The following is an 18,530-nucleotide window of genomic DNA, read 5'->3' as shown; positions in this document are numbered from 1 at the left end:
TAGCCAGTAAGGGATATAAAGTGTCTAAAGGGAAGGCACAAATATATAAAGAGAATGTAAAGTATTTGAGGTTCATCATTTCAAGGGGACAACACAGCCTTCCCCAAGAGAGGAAAATGGTAATATGCCAAGTTGTTCCACTGAAAACTCATAGGCAGCTACGAGAATCCTTGGGGATGGCTGGCTTTTGCTGCATTTGGATCCCTACCTTTGGATTGATTTCTAAGCCTCTCTATAATAAACTACAGGGGCCAGAAACAGATCCCTTTGAATGGGATAAGTTAGACACCATGGTGATAGGATGACCCCCATGCTTGAGCTGCCACCTGCCTCTTAATCAAGACAGCAGAAAAACTGGCTATGGGCCAAACTATTGACGGTGTGGACTCCCTATCAAGTCTCTAGCTTTCTAGAGGCTAAAGGACATCTATGGCTATCTGAGGATAGAATACTACAATACCAAGCTATGCTGCTAGATTCCCCTCAGATTTCTTTAAAACCCTATTGATGCGGGCTCGGTGAGCCAAGGAGTTGAAAGAAAGATTTCTTGGACTCTCAAGGTCTGGCAGTAGTGCTCTTTTATTCAGAGAAGATCATGGAGTAGCATGGGGACAGGACCCATGGGCAGTAAGAGCTGCAGGCATGGGGACAGGACCCATGGGCAGTGAAGAGCTGCAGGCATGGGGAAAGGACACGTGGGCAGCAAGAGCTGTAGGCATGGGGACAGGACCCATGGGCAGTAAGAGCTACAATGTGTTGAGGGTAGGGCTAAATTTAAGGCATAGGTATGTGAGTTTTGTCTTTACAAGACAAAGGAAAGATCATGAAAAAAGTTGTTAAAATGGTATCAGTGCAGGTGAGGTCTGGTTATTGGGTGGTCCTATAACTTTAGATAAGAATCAGATCGGATTAAGTCAGGATGTCCTATGCTTCCTGGAGGAAGATATAGATCAGTATGTAGGGCAGGACACCTTGGGCTTCTCACTGGGGCAGCCTTCATCCTCATCACGTATCATACCTTAAAACCAGCTACCCCGCTCCCTCATTCCAATGGGCCTATTACCCATACTTGCCCAGAAGTGATGGATCACGTTTACTCTAGCCACAGAGATCCCCAGAGGAAACCACAGAAATTAAACATGGGCCAGAGATCCTTAAACTGCTAGAAGAGGTACAGGGCCCCAAGGAAGTAGCTGTGGTCCATTGTAAAGGCCATCACAATGGGAATCAGAGGTCATCAAAGGGAATAACTTGGGAAATGCAGCTGTAAAAAGGGCCGCTCCATCAGGAGAGTTTATCCAATTATCATTAATTCCCACTCAACCCTTCTATGAATTGACACCAGTGTATTCGCCTGATGAAGTAAGGGAAGCCACTACACATGGTTACCAGTGGTCCCCAATAGTCAAGGGTTGGATGATAAACCAAGGAGGGAAGATTTGGGTCCCCAAATAAACAGCTTGGGGACTCCTTAAGAGTGTTCATGCTGTCTTAAAACTTGGAAAAGTGGTTCATTCCAAGATCAGCTAAATCCTATTTGGGTAGGGCCTCGCTTGGTGTTACTAACCACTCACTCTTTCCTAAAGTTAGAAGGAGTCATCCCTTGGATCCACCACACAGAGTAAAAAAGGTGCCCATGCCTGAACATCAAGAGAGATCGTCACAGACAATTGATGACTCTGAGTTTTCCTGCAAACCAGTCTCTGATTTGAATAAAATCTTGTTTCAGAGACACTATACAGATAAGTAAATCCCAATGACCTGTCAACCTTTGAAGGACTGGCTATCCACCCGGGGCTCTGCCCTAGAACCAAACCAACCCCATACCATTTAGGCATGGTATGCTTCCAAGGAGGTTGCATGTTCCTGGGCAGGAAGACTAGGTCCATCAGAGAAGGATGGCAACCCAGTATCTAGACTATAAAAGAACTGGTCAAATCTGGAGGTGGGGGGCAAGTATGCCCAGATCCTAAACATATTCTAAAGGCATTGAAGTTATAAAATTATAGATGGTTGTTACGAACAACCGGGGGCTATGCCTATGGTAACCCACAAACCTATTTGAGATTAGCTGGAAATTCTGCTCCTCTACTGGTCCTTATGACAACGCCCATGCTCAGCAGGAAGCAGTTACAGAAGACAGACCGTCGACCTGCACCCCTCAAGAATGAGGAGCAGGATAAAGACTAGAGGAGGGATTTTGTCACTGACTAGTTATCCTGAGGAACTCAAGGGTGGGTTTGGACATTTTAATTGTTTTTCCAAGTTGTTCTTTTGCCTTTTGTCATGTTAAGGAGATGCAATCACCAACCACACTGAACGAGACCAAGCCTCACCACAAGAGCTACTCCTATGACCTTTGCCTTATTTTTAACGCTAAGATCTCTCCAGGAGGAGCTTGGATCTTATTACCGTAACCTGCAGTGTATGTGGAAGCATGTTTTCCTACTGAGCCTGCTCAAGCAAATACCCACCCCTCTCATTTAAATATTCATTCCCCATCCAAAATAAAAGTCCCTGCTTCCCTTTTTTGGGGGACGCCGTGACTTTGGAAATGATTCCTCATGGTCACTTATTTGCCACAAATATGCTTTACTTTGTGAGACAACTACTTGTGGTGGAGAGTTTGATTTAACTCATCAGGAGGGAACCCACTTTGGTTTCGGTAGAAAGGACAGAGCTAGTCAGGGAGCTTGCCTTATGTATCTCTTCATCTGGCTGTTGATTCATATCTTAATGTCTTATGTAATAAACCAGTAATCTAGTGAGTAAACTGGTTTCCTGCGTTCTATGAGCCACTCTAGCAAAATAATCAAAACCTCTGATTTATATCCTGTCGGTCAGAAGCACAGGTGACAACTTGGGCTTGCGATTGGCATCTGAAGTGCAGGCAGTCTTGTGGGACTGAGTCCTCAACCTGTGGAATCTGATGCTGGCTCCAGCAGAGAGTGTCGGAATTGAGTTGAATTGTCAGGGAATCATCAGGTGTCAGGCAATTGCTTGGTGGTGTAGGAACACTCCCCCCACAACACACGTCAGAATTGGGTACCAGAATCTTTATCAGGTGAGAGCTCACAATGTGAAAACTCACCCTGCGCACATGTAGGACACAAGCACTATTCAGTGTGTGTGCTATTCTATAAAAACGTTGAGAAAAATAATGTGAAAGGGGGAAGTAAGAGGGTGGGTAGATGACATAAGATTAGCAATGAGCTGATAATTGGTGAAGTTGGGCACATGGGGAGGGGTTGGTCATTATACTGTTTTCCCTGCTTTTGTCAATATCTGAAGTTTTCCACAAGAAAAAGTTGAAAAAACAGAACACAAGAGTAAGTGAATTTGGGTGCATGCATTTGTAGGAGAGGAAGACATTTCCTCTACCCTCTCTGGGTTCTTCTGGCCAGAGAATGAATTAAATTCACATGAGACAGAATTACAGGAGAAAATTAAACAAAGCTTTATAACATGTATACCTGGGAGAGGCTCAGGCAAGCTGAGCAACTCCCCAAATGGCTGAAGCCCCCACCTTAAATATCATATCCAACTAAAGACAAAGGAGGATGTTGAGGGTGGGGGGAGTCAGTTACAGGAGGTTACCAGAAACAGGAATAAGATTATTATGCAGATTTAAGTCCTTGCATTCTGTATTGATAGGAGTTTCTAGAGATAAGGTCATCCCCCTTCTTCCTGGTACAGAGAGGGAGACAACTTTACAGATGGAGATTTCCCTTACAAATGTAAATGTTTCTTAACAAACGGTAACCAAGTTCCACGCCTTGGAGCCTCCTTCCCTGTCCCAGTTTATTGAAAGCAACCAGCCCCAAATAATCCTCATGCCAAAGACACATATCTTGGGGTCACCAATGCCAGTCCCCTACACATTGGACTGGACTCCTGCTAAGTGGCAGGTGGTGACTGGGGCACATGATAAACCATGGCTTCTCTGAGGTAGGCTTGGAGAGGCTGGACAAACCATCCTCCTCTCACAGCCATGCTACAGAGCTGTAGTCAAATCAGATCCGTGGTCATGATCAGGGCACCTCTTCTCTGGGTGAGAGCCCCATCAGAGAATCTGATCAAAGCCATGAACCCCACTTCAGAAAAAAGCACACACTCGACTGCAACTCCAGCCATGGAGAGTCCTGTGCACTGGCCACAGAGGAATGTCCAGCATGTGAGACAGCTGGCCCTGATTTTCCCCGCTTGGTGTGCTCCAGCCCCGCATCTTAACTATGAGGGAAAGAGCTGACCAATATGCGCTTCAAGGACAAGAAGATATATAGTGTAGGAGGTGATGCCCAACATAAAAGCTGGCGCGTTTCCCGCCGCACATGGCCGAGAGAAGACAAGCTCTGTGTGGTCAGCAGGGGCAGGCGCTGGGGAGACCGGGAGAGGGCGGTCCAAGCACACACAGCTGCACTTAGTAGGATAAATAAGTCTAGAGATCTAATGTGCAGCCCGATGACTATAGTTAACAATGCCATCTCATATACTGGAAATTCCCTAAGAATAGATTTCAGTTGCTTGTATCATGAAAAAAAAGACAATTATGTGAGGAGATAGATATGTTAATTAGCTTTATTGTAGCAACCATTTCTCTATGTATCTGTATACCAAAACATGTTGTGCACCTTAAATATATATCATTTTTATCCAAAAAAAAATAGACGTCTGTGATATGATCAGCCAGTAGCTGTACTAGGACTCTGACTTCCATGATGGCAGGAATGACACTCCTGCTGGATTCAGGCCCAACCTTTAAAAGGACTGGCAACTTTTGCTTTCTCACTCTTAGAAAGCAGCCACCACTCTGCGAGAAAGCCCATGCATCCACACAGAGGAGGACCAAGGCTCCCGACCATCAGCTGCTCTCCCCTCCCCTCCAAGCTCCCAGCTCTCAGCCAGCACCAACTTGCTAGGCATTTTGAGCAAGGCCTCAGCTGATGTCACATAGGGCAGAGAGGAGCTGTCCCCACCTTGACCCTGCCCAAACTGTGAAACCTTGAGTAAATAAATAACGATTCTCATTTTAACCCACTAAGTTTAGTGTTACAGGCTGTGAATGTTTGTGTTCCCCGCAAATCACATGTCGACGCCCTAACCCCCAGTGTGGTTGTATCTGGAGATAGGGGCCTGTCAGGATGTGCTAAAGGCTAAATGAGGCCATAAGGGTGAGGCCCTAAGTTGGTAGGACTAGTGCCCTGACAAGAGGAAGGGACATTTGAGCCCCCTCTCCACCACATGAGGACGTGGGGAGAAGGCATCAACCAGGAAGAGGGGTCTCACCAGGAACCCACCCTGCCAGACTTTGGTTTGGGACTTGCAGCCTCCAGAACTGTGGGAAAATGAACTTCGGTTGTACATGCGGCCCCGTCTGCGGCACTTCGTTGTGGTGGCCGAGCTGACAGGTCACCCCCAGCCTCAAAGCCTCTGCACCCTCCTCCTCCTGCCTGGAATGCTCCACGTAGTTAATGTCTGCCATCAACCACCCTCAGCAACTGTGTCTCTAATGCAGGGGGCATCGCTGACCACCCTCCACGCACTCGGCCAGGGCTCCCTCCCTGTTCATCCCTCTCTGAGCAGCTGGCCCCTCCCCACAGCACAGGCCCCTCTGCAGCTGTGGCTTCTGGAAGAATGCCGCCCCTCCCTGAGCTCAGCACGGGACCTGCACACACAAATTCTCTGTTTTAGAAAAGCCAGCGGTACTGCCCAGGAAGGTAAGAGCACCTTTTGACCCAGAGGTTCTGCTCCTAGGTATAAACACCAGTGAAGGGTGGGACACGGTCCGGGATAGTGTGCTCCCGGAGCCCCGAGCTGGAATGGGCCCAGTGTGTCCCAACAGGAGAATGGATGAATGTGGCTTATCCACATAAGGGACACTGAACAGCCACGGGAACGCCTGCCCTGGCTGCCCCCAGCAGCCGAGTGAGTCGCCTGGGCAGCCAGTCCCCAAAGAGGGATCGCTTATTCCTTCCGCTGCAGGTATGAATTTGCTGCAAGAATCAGCATTATTTCTTTTTAAACCTGATCAATGTGGCTAAGCTCCCAACCACCAGAGGTAGAGAATATTTTCAGTTGGGTTTGTGGAAACCCCTCCTTCACTCATGGATCGTAAAGAGTCACAGGACTGTAGGGGCCCATGCGATTGAGGATTGGGGTCTTTAGTCTTTAGTTCATTATGGTTGCCAAGGAATGCCCATTCTCCAAGCCCCATGACCTTCTGGAGGCAGATCCTTCGTATTCCCCCACATTCCAGGAGTCCCAACCCTCCCGACGCCACCTCCACCCCGCTTCCCATCACTACTCGGATTTTGCCCTTTTACACCCGCAGTGCTTCCTCTCCGAGATTTCAGCTCTGTTCTCTCAGGAGCCTGGTTTTTTCCCTTTTTTTTTTTAAGTCTGTCCAACTTGCTGAGGAGCAGGGAGCTGAGAAAAAAAGAAACTCTCATTCTTCCAGTCACAGCTATGAGAATGAGACTGAATTAACGCCTCAGCAAATTATTCTCCCATGCCTTTATTTTCTCATCTTCAGACTTCGGTGAGTTTTCTCAAAAGCTCCTGCCTGAAATATTTGAACAAATCATTAGGTTGTACTCATGTTACTTTTTATCTGTTATTTCTGGGTCATGTTTTTTCATTTGCATTTATTTCTTCACTATTTTTTCTTTTGTTCTCATGAAAAAGACAGAGTGGCCAAAAATGAGCAAGTCTGGAGTTTAGATATGTGTCCACTACTCTTCCATGAGTGTGTTTATAAGCTTTATCACACCAGATCCTTTCCTAATGTGTGTAACTCACAAGTATTTTAAAAGATTAGTCTTGTGAATACTTATTTTCCCTAATATATCAAAAAGAATGCACGTGGCGCCAGGCTAACTTTTCTCAGAGGTTAACTCCAAAGTGGCCAGAGCCATTTGTCACCTTATAAGGCAAAGGTCTGTAAGACCAATGCTGGCAATTCTTCCTTTATAAATCTCTTAAAATCTGTTCCTTCTTTCCACTCCTTGCTGTCAGCACATTTGTCTAGACCCATGTGGCTCTCTGCACAGGGGACTGAATAATCCACTGCTGTTTCGCCTGCCAGTACCTGTCCATATCCCACACCCTTACCTCTTCATTGCACACTGTCCAGCCTCCCCTTACCAGCAGATGCATCTTTGTCTGAGGTTTCTCTGAGGCTGCCAGATGCCTCCTTGATGCCCATGTGGCATGCTGGAGTGCTGGGGAACCCCCAGGAGCAGCCTCAACCAGTGACTGATGGGGTTCACATATAAACTCCCCAGCTTCTGCACCTCTCGGGTGGGATACCTCTGAGGAGTATGTTCTCACTGGCTCCCAGAGTCCCCCAACAAGACTAATCTCCAGTTACCCACAATGGTAATCACTTGACAATGAACGCTTTGTCGGCTGCCTTCTGTTCCCTGTCTCTCTCTTCTAGCCCCACACTGCTATTTTGTAGCCTCACCCCCCCAAATCAGCTATTTGAACTTGAATTTTTGTTTTAGGGTTGACTTTTGGAGGAACTTACTCTAAGACACTGCCTCTCATGTCTACCCCCACAAAACCATTTAGACACAGTCCTGCTATATTGAACTATCTTTCTTTTTTTTTTTTTAAAGGACGGCAGGTCTTTTTTTTTTTAAGATTGGCCCTGAGCTAACATCTGTTGCTAATCTTCCTCTTTTTTTTTCTCCCCAAAGCCCCAGTACATAGCTGTATATCCTAGTTGTAGGTCATTCTAGTTCTTCTGTGTGGGATGCCGCCAGAGCATGGCTTGATGAGCAGCGTGTAGGTCCATGCCCAGGATCCAAACCAGCAAACCCCGGGCCGCCAAAGCACAGCATGCAAACTTAACCACTGGGCCACAGGGCTGTCCCAGTGAACTCTCTTAAAAAGTTCAAAGAGACTTAAAACTTTGCAAACATTATCCCCTCCTGTCAGAAAACACTGGCAACTTCTGGTGGATAAAGTACAAATGGTCTTAGTCTGTGGCCTGAGACTGTGTAATGTGGCCTTTTTCTACCTGCTGTAATCCTCTTTCCTACAACTCACACTCAGCATGCAACCTTTCTCAGGACACACTGCTCATCTTGACGCCCAAGCATCTGCCACCACCGGAATGCCCCTCTTCCCTCCATTTCAGGCTACCTAAAGCTACCAACCATCACAACCATCGTCCTCTTCTGGACCTTTTGGCTGAACACACAATGAATTTGGTACTTTGCCTCCACTTCTTTATTCTGATAGTTACCATATTTTTGTCTATTCCTATCCTGGCCTCCCACCTGGACGGTAAACCCCTCTTAGAGCAGTTAAACTATTTTTTCTCTTTAGGACATAGAATGAAGCCCCACAAACACTAGATGAAGGCAAAATTCTGCCATTTATTAACTGTGTAACCTTAGGCAATATATATATCATCTCTCCGAGCTTCTGTTTCTTTCTTTGTGATATATTTGTGATGTAATACAGACAACATATAGTTATAGTGATGATTTGAGTGACATAAGAAGCATGAAAAATGCTCTAAAAACTATCAAATGGTATCCAAAAGTTAGTCATGATTAAGTAGTCGCCAGATAATTCTTCCTGCTGCTGCTGAAAGTGGGAATGATACAGTTTTGCAAGACTAGCAGCGCCACTGAATAAATATAGTTGCTGACTTTGTTACTTTAAGTTTGTACTACATGCCAGTGAATGAAATGGATATGATCTTTACACTTACGGAATTATAGTTTAGCCAGGACATTCATTTAACAAATATTATTGACAACCAACTATGTGCCAGGCAATCTGCTAGGCCCTGGAGATATTACAGTAAACAAAAGGCAATTTCCCTGCTCTCATACAGCTAATTCTTTTGAAATGATGTTATAAAAACATGAGTATTAATATATGTGAAATTCTCAGCCACAAAATTTAAAATTCTAGGTTGTTATTTTAGTGTCTCTGTCTTATGGACAGGCACCAACAACACCCTGCCTTGCACATACTAAATTTCAGCAATAAGGTGTATTAAAACAAACACTGGATTGTGTAGCTTCCCAAGACCTACCTTCTCCTTTCAGTGCTGTCATATTGTGATTCAGTAGTTCACATATAATTTATCGTCCAAGGAGTACTTTTTTAGGCCCTATTGCTTTGAGTTGCTAATACTAGATAATACATTGGAGAATATATGGCAGAAATTAATCTTCTTCACAAACATATAAAAAGAGCAGAGGACTAAGCTTCTAAAACCCTGGCGCTGGTTCTGGTTTTTGTCCTGATCTTGCCACTAACCTAGTCACATGACTGAGGCAGATAAAGAAAGAGTACCACTCAGATCTCCCTGTGAGAGAGGAGTGAGAGAGGAGTGAAAGGTGCGGTTAGCTGAAGGCCTCCAGCTCTCACACTTTTAGGATCCACCACGTATTCCAACTAAGGCCATAGCTCCTGGGGCTACTCCAGGCCAGTGACAGAGCATGGTGGGGTATAAGAGCCAGGCCATTCCTGCCCAACTCAGGACTCTTCTAACAGTCAACCTTTGCTGTGGGGCTCCTCATCAGCCTGGCCAAAACTTTCTCAGAGCCTTTCTCCGGGTCTCTTCCTATATAATCCTTACTTCCCACATTGTAGTCAGTGGTTGCCCCACTTACCCTGTTCCCTCTTTATCTTTCGCAGGCTACTCTCTGCATAAACCGCTTACATTTCTAACTGTCTTTGCTTTTGTTTCCAAGAAAACTTGAAATAACACAATTGGTATCAAGAGCGGTTCCAGAACGCTGGCGAGAAGATGAGATTTTGAGACTGGATCACTCACCATGAGCTGGCAAGGAGGATCACGATCCAAGTTTATGTGGGACAGTTGGATCCCACATACAAGAATGGTTGCACCACTGCTGAAAAACTTACCACTGACGACCAGGGGGACATCTGACGGAGAGGAATGCCCTTGCCAAAGCAATGGTTCAGGTATTTGAAAGTTATGGGGAGTACAGTATAAAATGATAGTGGAGTCTGAAGATTCCCTGCAGAGTAATAATAAGAACAGTTAGATAGTTAAGGGCTAGTGGTAGAGTCAGAGGCATCTTTGAAAGCTTGCAAAGAGGCTCTTATCCCCTGCAGGGGAAGCGGACAATATAAGGAGCAAGCACAAGACTTCAAAGAGTCATAAATCTCCTGAATCTTTAAAATGCTCAGCCAAGGCAGTCTGTTACACTGAGGCCAGTGCCCCAATTTGGAAAACTCGAGACCCTGAAATATGGAACGGGGACATGGGTGGATGTCCCCAAAGATTTTAGCTCCACTGACTGCCCTGAACATACACAGCTTGCAGAGGTGGCCCACACCTCCTTATTAAGAGCTAGACTTCCCTTGAGCAGGAGGACACTGCAGAGGCCTCTCCTGCAAGACAACACCTGCTTCCCCCACCCCTGCCCTCAGGAGCTGCCCCCCTAGTGCCCCTCCTGGCTGCCGGGCCAATAACCAGGGTGCAATCCAGCATAACCCAGCTGGGGACATGCCTGGCCTGATGAGGGAGAAAAAAGATTATATCCCAAAGGACTTGTAAGAATTGGCCAGCATATACTGTCAAGAGCAGAGGAGTACCCAGGAACTAGATTACAAGGGCTCTTGACCAAGGGGCTGGAAGGTAAAAGCCAACAAGCAGGGAAACATTGACTTGGGGTCACTTTCTAGGGACATGGGATTTGATACCTTGGCAAGGACCCCAGGGGATGGGGCAAACATATTGGTACGTAGCTTTCTGAAGCCTGGAGAGCAAAGGTGAAATGCTTGAGTGGCCATAGCAGATGGTAAAATAGGATGGAAAAAATAGATGGAAAATAGGATCAGAAGCCGTTCACAGTCCTTGGAATGAACAACAACATTCCTTTACAGTTTTGCACCAAGGCTATGTGCACATGCCCACCGTCTGTCTTAGGATAGCCCCAAGAGGTCTGGACCATCGGCACATTCGCAGAAAATCACATTGATCCATTACATCAATAAAATAAAGACATGGCTAGTATGCTAGAGACCTCGGTAAGAAACATGTGCTCAGAAGGTAGGAGACAAACTCTATAAAGATTCAAGGACAGGCCACTTTAGTAAAATTTTCAGGAATTCTAAAATCTGGGACTAAAAAGAAGGAGGTGGGTCAGGGGCATGTCAGGACATCCCCTCCAAAGTAAAGACACATTGTTGCATCTTGTGTTCCCTACTACAAAGAAGGAACTACAATGTTTGGCGGGCCTCTTCAGGTTCTGGCAGCAACAGTATCTGCATCTAGGAATCCTGCTCCAGTCCATCCACCAGAGGATGTGGAAGGCTGCCAGCTCTAAGTGGGGCCTGGAACAGGAAAGAGCTCTGCAGTGAGTCCAGTGAAAGCAGCTCTGCCCACTTAGACCAGAACACCTGGCAGGCCCCATGATGTGGGTGGTGTCAATAGTGAGAAAAGATACAGTGTAGGGTTCATGGTAAGCCTAAGTAGGAGGACAACATAGGACCTTGGGGTTCTGGAGGAAGGTCATGCCACCTGTAATGGAGAGTTCTACACATCTCAAGAAACAGCTCCTGGCACATTACTGAGCTCTGATAGAGATAGAATGCTTGACTACAGTGTACTAATGACCATCCATCCAGAACTGCCCATTATGAGCTGGGCTCTGTCTTACCTGTCAATTCATAAAGTTAGGTGGACCCAGCAACATCTATTGTAAGATGGAAGTGGTATATCAGGGATTGAGTCCAAGTAAGATCAGAGGGCCTGAGTTATCTGCATGAACAGGGAGCCCAGACCTCCCTATCACCCACATGATTGCATCAGCTCCCCTTCTTCAGCTCCTACCTATGGCCATGTAGCAGGGTATCATACAAACAGCTGAAGGGGGAGGAAAAAGCCCAAGCATAGTTTACAGATGAGTCAGCTCGGTTTGTAGATGCAAACTGAAACTAGGCAGCAGCATTACAGCCTCATTCAGGCTGAAAGGATTGGAGGACCATCAGACATAATGTTAACCATAATCCACCAGACTCAGAAGCAGTTCTCTTTTACTAAAGGAACTGCTCCATTTCCATGGATTTATGATTGGGAAATAAAACCCAATCTTTGCCAAAATCTCACTTATGCTTCATATCAATAACATGCCCTTTATCCCTACTTATACATTTGGGAAACAGAGAAACAACACCAATTAGTTAAAACCCATTAATTAAAACTCTAAAGAACTGATTTTATGGAGAGGAGATATGTGGGAGCTGATACCTAACACACTTTATTTTTATGAAAAAGAGAAAAATTCTACAAAATCACGAGGAATTGAAAAAAAGGTAAACATTTTCCAGAATACATTTGAAAGTGCATAGTTGAAATTTAAACCATTTTCTGTATCTAATGATATGAAATCACAACAGGAGACCTCAGGCAACAAGAAGGATACAGTTATGTCCTAGGCATTCTACTTACAGAAACAAGTGTGTTATACATTTTCATTCTTTAATTCTGGGGACTGCAAAAGAGGGACCACACGGTTATAGGGTTTAACCCTCAGTTAACTAGAAAGTCAAATCAACAACTTGAACCATCTTCACATTAGCATGATCTGGGGAACTTTCCAAATTCTCAATGCCCAGGTCCCACTTCAGACTAATTAAATCAGAATTACCGGTTTGGGTTTTTTGGTTTGTAAACTCTCCAGGGGATTCTGATGTGTGGCCAAGATTGAGATCCACCACCTTGAATACTACAATTATTTTAAGCTTTAGCTTACTATAGTTATTTTAAGTTTTAAACCAGATTAGTTTAAGTTACAGATTAAATCTCTACTGCTGGATGGAAGCACATTTGCCACGTGACCTTTAATTTTACTAGAGTATTGGAATAAGAAAGAAACCCAAATCCCTGGTTAACATTATGTCTGATGGTCCTCCAATCCTGGGGGTGGCTGTGTGACCCAGGTCTAGGCACTGAAAAAAAAAGTGAATTTCATCCTTTTCCCCATTCTGCTAGCCCTGAAATCTGATATAAATTCTGAAACAGAGAAGTACATCTTGCAATCAGAAAGCAACTGTGAAATAAGTCAGACTGAGAAAGACAAATATTATACAATTTCACTTGTATGTGGAATCTAAAAAACCCGAACTCATAGCAACAGAGAACAGATTGGCGGCTGCCAGAGGCAGGGAGATGGGGGATGGGGGAAATGGATGAAGGCGGTCAAAAGGTGCAAACAGAAAAAACCCTGAAAGTAACAAGTGTAAGAAAGAAAAGTCAACACACTGAGGAGCATGGAGCATCGAAACTGAAAGAACTTGGGTCTCTGATGTCATCACTGAGTCACTGAACTAAAGCAACCAACTACCTTCAGAATTTTTGTTGTGTGAAGAAAATTATTAATTAAGCCACTATATCTGAACTTTCCATTACTTGCAACTAGATGCATTTCTAATGAATACACCTTGGTTCTCTCTCAAGCTATAAATCACTCAACATTTACTATGGGCTAATAACTTTACAGATATCATCATTTTTGAGTCACATGGCTACCCCAAAGGATAAGTGCTATTATTCCCATTTTACACATGCAGAAACTGAGGCCCATACAAAGTAACTACCTTGCCCATGGACATACAGACCTTGGATTCTAAGCCAGACTTGCTTGATTCCAATGCCAATACTCTTAATTACATTGCTATAAAGCATCTCATGGTTCTAGGAATATACAGAATGCTCAACATTTACATCATTAGATATCTGAAAAACCAATGGGCTTAACTTGCTCGGCTAACTGAAAAATTACAGGATAAACTCTTTTTATTGCTGTTGTGCAAAACCACAAGATACTTTCAACTCACTCCAAACAAATAAAACAATCCCCTTTTGAAAGCACAGAAGACTTGATACATAACATTGTTAACAACAATCTAGGACTCTGTTATGTGATCACTTTCTTTTTCCTCCCTGGTGAAAAGGCAAACGAAGAGTAGGGTTTTCACGTATGTTTAAGACAGCTACATGGATGTGTCTGAGAGGATCCAGGGTGCTGCCATGTGTGGTGTTGAAAATACAAATGTATCCCTCCAGGTATTGTGTGGTAGGGTGTATTTGTGAAGGTTTTTTCTTGGCTAGTGAGTACCATACTATTTGTCTAATAGGCACTGCTGATGGACCTCCTGCAATTCTTATTCTGTATTCTCCTCTCTTGAGCATTTACTGGAGAACTTTTTTTTTTTTTGGATTGGCACCTGAGCTAATCTTCTTCTTATTCTCCCCAAAGCACCCCAGTACATAGTTGTATATTCTAGTTGTAGGTCCCTCTGGTTGTGCTATGTGGGATGCTGCCTCAGCATGGCCTGATGAGCGGTGCCGTGTCCACGCCCAGGATCCCAGCTGGTGAAACCCCGGGCCCCCGAAACAGAGCGCGCGAACTTAACCACGGACAAGCCGAGGAACCCGGGACCAGCAGTAGGGCCAGCCCCTACTGGAGAGTTAATGGATTAGGGGAAGCAGTCCAGAGGCAGCCTTGTTGAGTTTGGAGTCAGGCTCATGGGATCCAAGCTACTGAATGTTTCCCCTTTTTCAATAAAATGAGGGGGAAAGACCTACTTGAACTGTTCTTAGGAGATTTAAATGAGCTGAAATACAAATATAATATTTAAGGCAGACAATAATAATAAGTCTTATTAAACATCTACACGCTGAGTGGTGGGGTAGGTGCCTGGGAAATAAGGCCAGCTCCTGCCCTCAAGAAGCATACAGTCTAATGATTTACCAGTCTCAAGGCTAACACCTTAAGGGGCAGGAAACAGTATGATTTGGAAGACAGTTAAATCTGACACGACACACCTGGGATCAAGTACTGATTCCTTGACTCTCCAGGGGGCCCTTCAAAAGATAGGTCAGTGTCCAAACCCTAGGACCCGCCAAAGCGACCTTATCTGGTAAAGGCTCTTTGCAGATATAATGAAGGACGTCCAGATTAGATCATCCTGGATTATCCTGACGAGCTCTAAACCAATGACAAGTGTCCTCATAACAAAAGAGGAGAAGACAGAGAGAAGGCCATGTGAAGACAGAGGCAGAGACTGGAGTCACGCAGGACAAGCCGAGGAACCCGGGACCAGCAGAAGCTGGAAGGGGCAGAGGATTCTTCCCTAGAGCAGTGGAAGGTGCACAACCTTGCCAATAGCTTGATTTCAGACTTCTGTCCTCCAGAACTGTTAGAAGATAAATTCTGTTGTTTGACACGACCAAGGTTGTGGTGTCAGTTCCTTCATCTGTAAAATGGGGCTAACATCCTAACTACAGTCTCATTTCCTACAGTGGAAAACGGGATAACTGCAGTCTGAAGGAACAGGCAGACGTTAAACTTGGCAGACATTAACTGAGTGCTTATCATGATCATTCACTGTGCTAGGCGCTCTCCTGTATGACTTAGCTATCTATCCTACTGATCAGGTAACTAAGGCTCAGAGAAATTTAGTAATTTGCCCAAAGCTACACAGCTAGCTAGCGAGAAAAACAGGATTACAATTCGAACCGACTCCCGAGATATCGCTTTTATCCTGCACGCCAGACTGCCAGAGAGGATGCAAATGAACGCACTCTAAAAACATTACCTATTTTACTCTTAGTTCAAGATACAGGGTTAACCGAACCAAACAAGTCTCCCGTTCGACAACTAGCCAGCCCTCGCGAGAGCACAGTTTCTTCCACAGCCGCAAAGCTGCAGGGTTCATGACGTCACTTTCGGGAGCCGCTAGCACGTCCTCACCCGACGGATCCTTTCAAGGGCCAAACCTCGCAAGTGGAGGCGCAGCCCTCGCGCCTCTAGATGAGGTAAATGGGAGCGGGCCAATAGAAATGCCGAGTTTCCGTTTTTCTGGCTAATTCCCACCCCTTAACCCCAGCTCTGCCGAGGAAGAAGGAAAAAGCAGGCCCAGGGGCGGGGCAAGGCGAGGAAGCGGAAGCGGCGGCCCCAGAGTGGGGATCTGCGCCTGCCTGCGTCCCACGTGCGCGGTGAGTCCGGGGGGCTCGGCGACTGCCAGTGGAAGGGGTTCGCTCCCTGTCCTGGCGGCAGAGAGGGTCTCCCCGCGCTGCCGGAGCGGGTGGAGGTGTTCACATGTGTCCTCTGCTGGGCGGTCTTCTGTGGCCTGTTCTATTCTGGGAGTTTGGGGGTTGGAGGGAGCCTGGCGACTAGAGCAGGTTTACGATCCTTTTTCCTACCACCTTGCCCTGAGAGTGCTGGGTTAGCATGCGCTGCCTTCACCCTCTGAAATCTGGGCCCGTGCTAGTTGCGTTCAGCCTTTCTATCATGTGTTTGACAAACATCCATTCTGCGCCCGATCAGTGCTAAGTCTGAATTTGCAACCTGAATGTACAGTTGCAAGTTCTAAGCGCTGGGAAGGAAACAGACTGAGTGCTGAGATGGAGGATAGGGGAGTCTGAAGAAGTTATCGTTAAGCGGAGACCTAAAGCATGACCAGAGGCAACCCTGAAATCTGGAAGCCCAGGGAAAACTACGTTAAGGAGAGAGAGTAACTTAGGGCTAAGTTCCTGAGGTGGGAGCCATGGAAAGGGAATCATAGTAGTGAATGGGGAGTTAGGAGCGTCCACGATCAAGTTAGAGGAGTTGGGTGGGACGATGTTCTGTAGGGCTTTGAAAGCCGTGGTGGGGGGTTTAGATTTTCTTCACAATGGGAATACATTGCCATTTCTAGAAAACATTGAAAGCTTATAAGCAAGGGAGAAACATGATAGGCCTTGGTTCTTTTTAGAAAATGTATACAGTTTGGATTACTATTGATTATATAATTGGAGACGATATGATGATGGTTTGGATTAGGGTGGTGGTAGTAAGATGGAAGTTGGAGGGTTAGAGATATTTTTAAAGGAGATTCAAGAAGACTTACTGAAGGATTGAATAATGTAGCAGACAAGAGAGAGGAAAATGTCAAAGGTAAGTCTTAGGTTTCTTCCTTGAGCAGTGAGGTGGACGATGTGCCCATTGGCTGAGATGGGGAAGAAGAGGGTGGGGAAAGACAGGTGAGGATGTGATTGTTTGGAGGTAGTTTGCAGTGGAAATGTAAAGAATGATATATTTTGGATCTGTTAAGTGTAAGGTGCCTGTTAGACACTGAAACGAATATGTAGGCAGTTAGATACACAGGTCTGGAGCCCAAGGAAATGTTCCTAATGGAGTCCTCAGCATAGGAAGCCGTGGGATTGGATGAGGTCACCTAAGGAGAAGTGTGGAGAGAGAGAGGAAGATTTGAGGAATGCCAACATTTAGGGGTTGGATATTCAATGTTTACTACCTTCAAAGTGCACTGCTAAGCCTCCTGAGAGGAGTAAAGAAGGATCAGTCAGCTGTCCCTCTATCTCTGGGGAATCTGCAGTTTCCCTTCACAAGGCAGAATTGGGCTCTCACTCTGCTTCCCTGAACACTTTATATATGTTACAGTTATAACACTTGATTACATTGTATTTTAGTTTGCTGCTTGTCTCCCCAATGATACAACGCTTTAATTTTTTTTCGTATGTTGTTTTCAAGACAGTGGCTTTCTAGTACCTAGTATGTAGGTATTGAATACATTTCAAGTCCAGAGTATTAAGTTATAAGAAGGCCATCAAAATGTGCCATAGGGATGAGAAGGAGAATCATTTGGGGAAGGGAAGACCTGTGGAGAAATGATAAGAAATTGTCCTTTAAGCTGGATTTGAAGGATAGATGGGGTTTATATTGATAGAGAAATAGCTTTAAAGTTTGGATCCTGAAAAAGAGTGGTAAGGAAGTAAGTTTGGCTTCAGTGTGGTATTTGTGATGGGGGTAAGTTAGAACCAAATTTTGAATGACTGTGAATGCCAGCTGAGTTTGAAATTTTTCCTGTAGGTCGTGGGAAAGTTTTGAACTTGTCCAGTGAGGAAATGGAATGAAATGGGTGTGTTAGTGGAAGATTCATCAGGCAGCAGGAAGCGGATCACAGCGGATTGGATCTAACGGCAGAAACTAATCTGAGCAAGAGATAAAGAGCCTGGTGGGGTAAGAGAGGGAGGAAAAAGAGGAGACACTTCCAAGAGACACTGGAATGTGATAGCTGGATATGATGGTGTACAGGGACCCCAAGCAAATGCATTTTGCTAAGTGAAAGAAGCAAGACCCAAAAGGCTATGTACTATCTGATTCCATTTATATGGCATTTTTGAAAAGGTGCAAAACTAGAGGGATGGAAAAACAGATCAGTGGTTGCCTGGGAAGCCCAGAGAGGATAATTATAAAGACACTCCACAGGGGACTTTTTGAAGTTATGGAATAGTTCTGTAAGGTGTGGTGGTGGAGACATGACTGCATTCGTCAGAATCAGCAGTGTACACCCAAAAGATTTAACTTGACTGTATGCAGGTGGGGCAAAAAACATGTCTGGTGGGGGCCAGCCCGGTGGCGCAGCAGTTAAGTGTGCACGTTCCGCTTCGGTGGCCCGGGGTTCACCGGTTCTGATCCCGGGTGCGGACATGGCACTGCTTGGCACGCCATGCTGTGGTATGCATC

At 45.4% G+C, this 18,530-nt stretch overlaps 1 protein-coding gene across 1 annotated transcript in view; it reads left to right on the top strand.

Annotated features, from left to right (window-relative positions):
• Positions 1 to 15,908: 15,908 nt before the first annotated feature.
• PUM3 (pumilio RNA binding family member 3) overlaps positions 15,909 to 18,530 on the top strand; it is a 40,484-nt gene continuing 37,862 nt past the window's right edge. The window contains exons 1-2 of the mRNA XM_046664932.1: positions 15,909 to 16,000; positions 17,874 to 18,023. The gene's annotated coding sequence lies outside the window, so the exon portion shown is untranslated. The remainder of the gene's footprint in view (positions 16,001 to 17,873; positions 18,024 to 18,530) is intronic.

The sequence above is a fragment of the Equus quagga genome, chromosome 6 (genome assembly GCF_021613505.1).
Source record: "Equus quagga isolate Etosha38 chromosome 6, UCLA_HA_Equagga_1.0, whole genome shotgun sequence".
Classification (NCBI taxonomy): Eukaryota; Metazoa; Chordata; class Mammalia; order Perissodactyla; family Equidae; genus Equus; species Equus quagga.
Note: the sequence above shows the minus strand (reverse complement) of the source record. Positions and strands in the feature narration are given on the sequence as shown.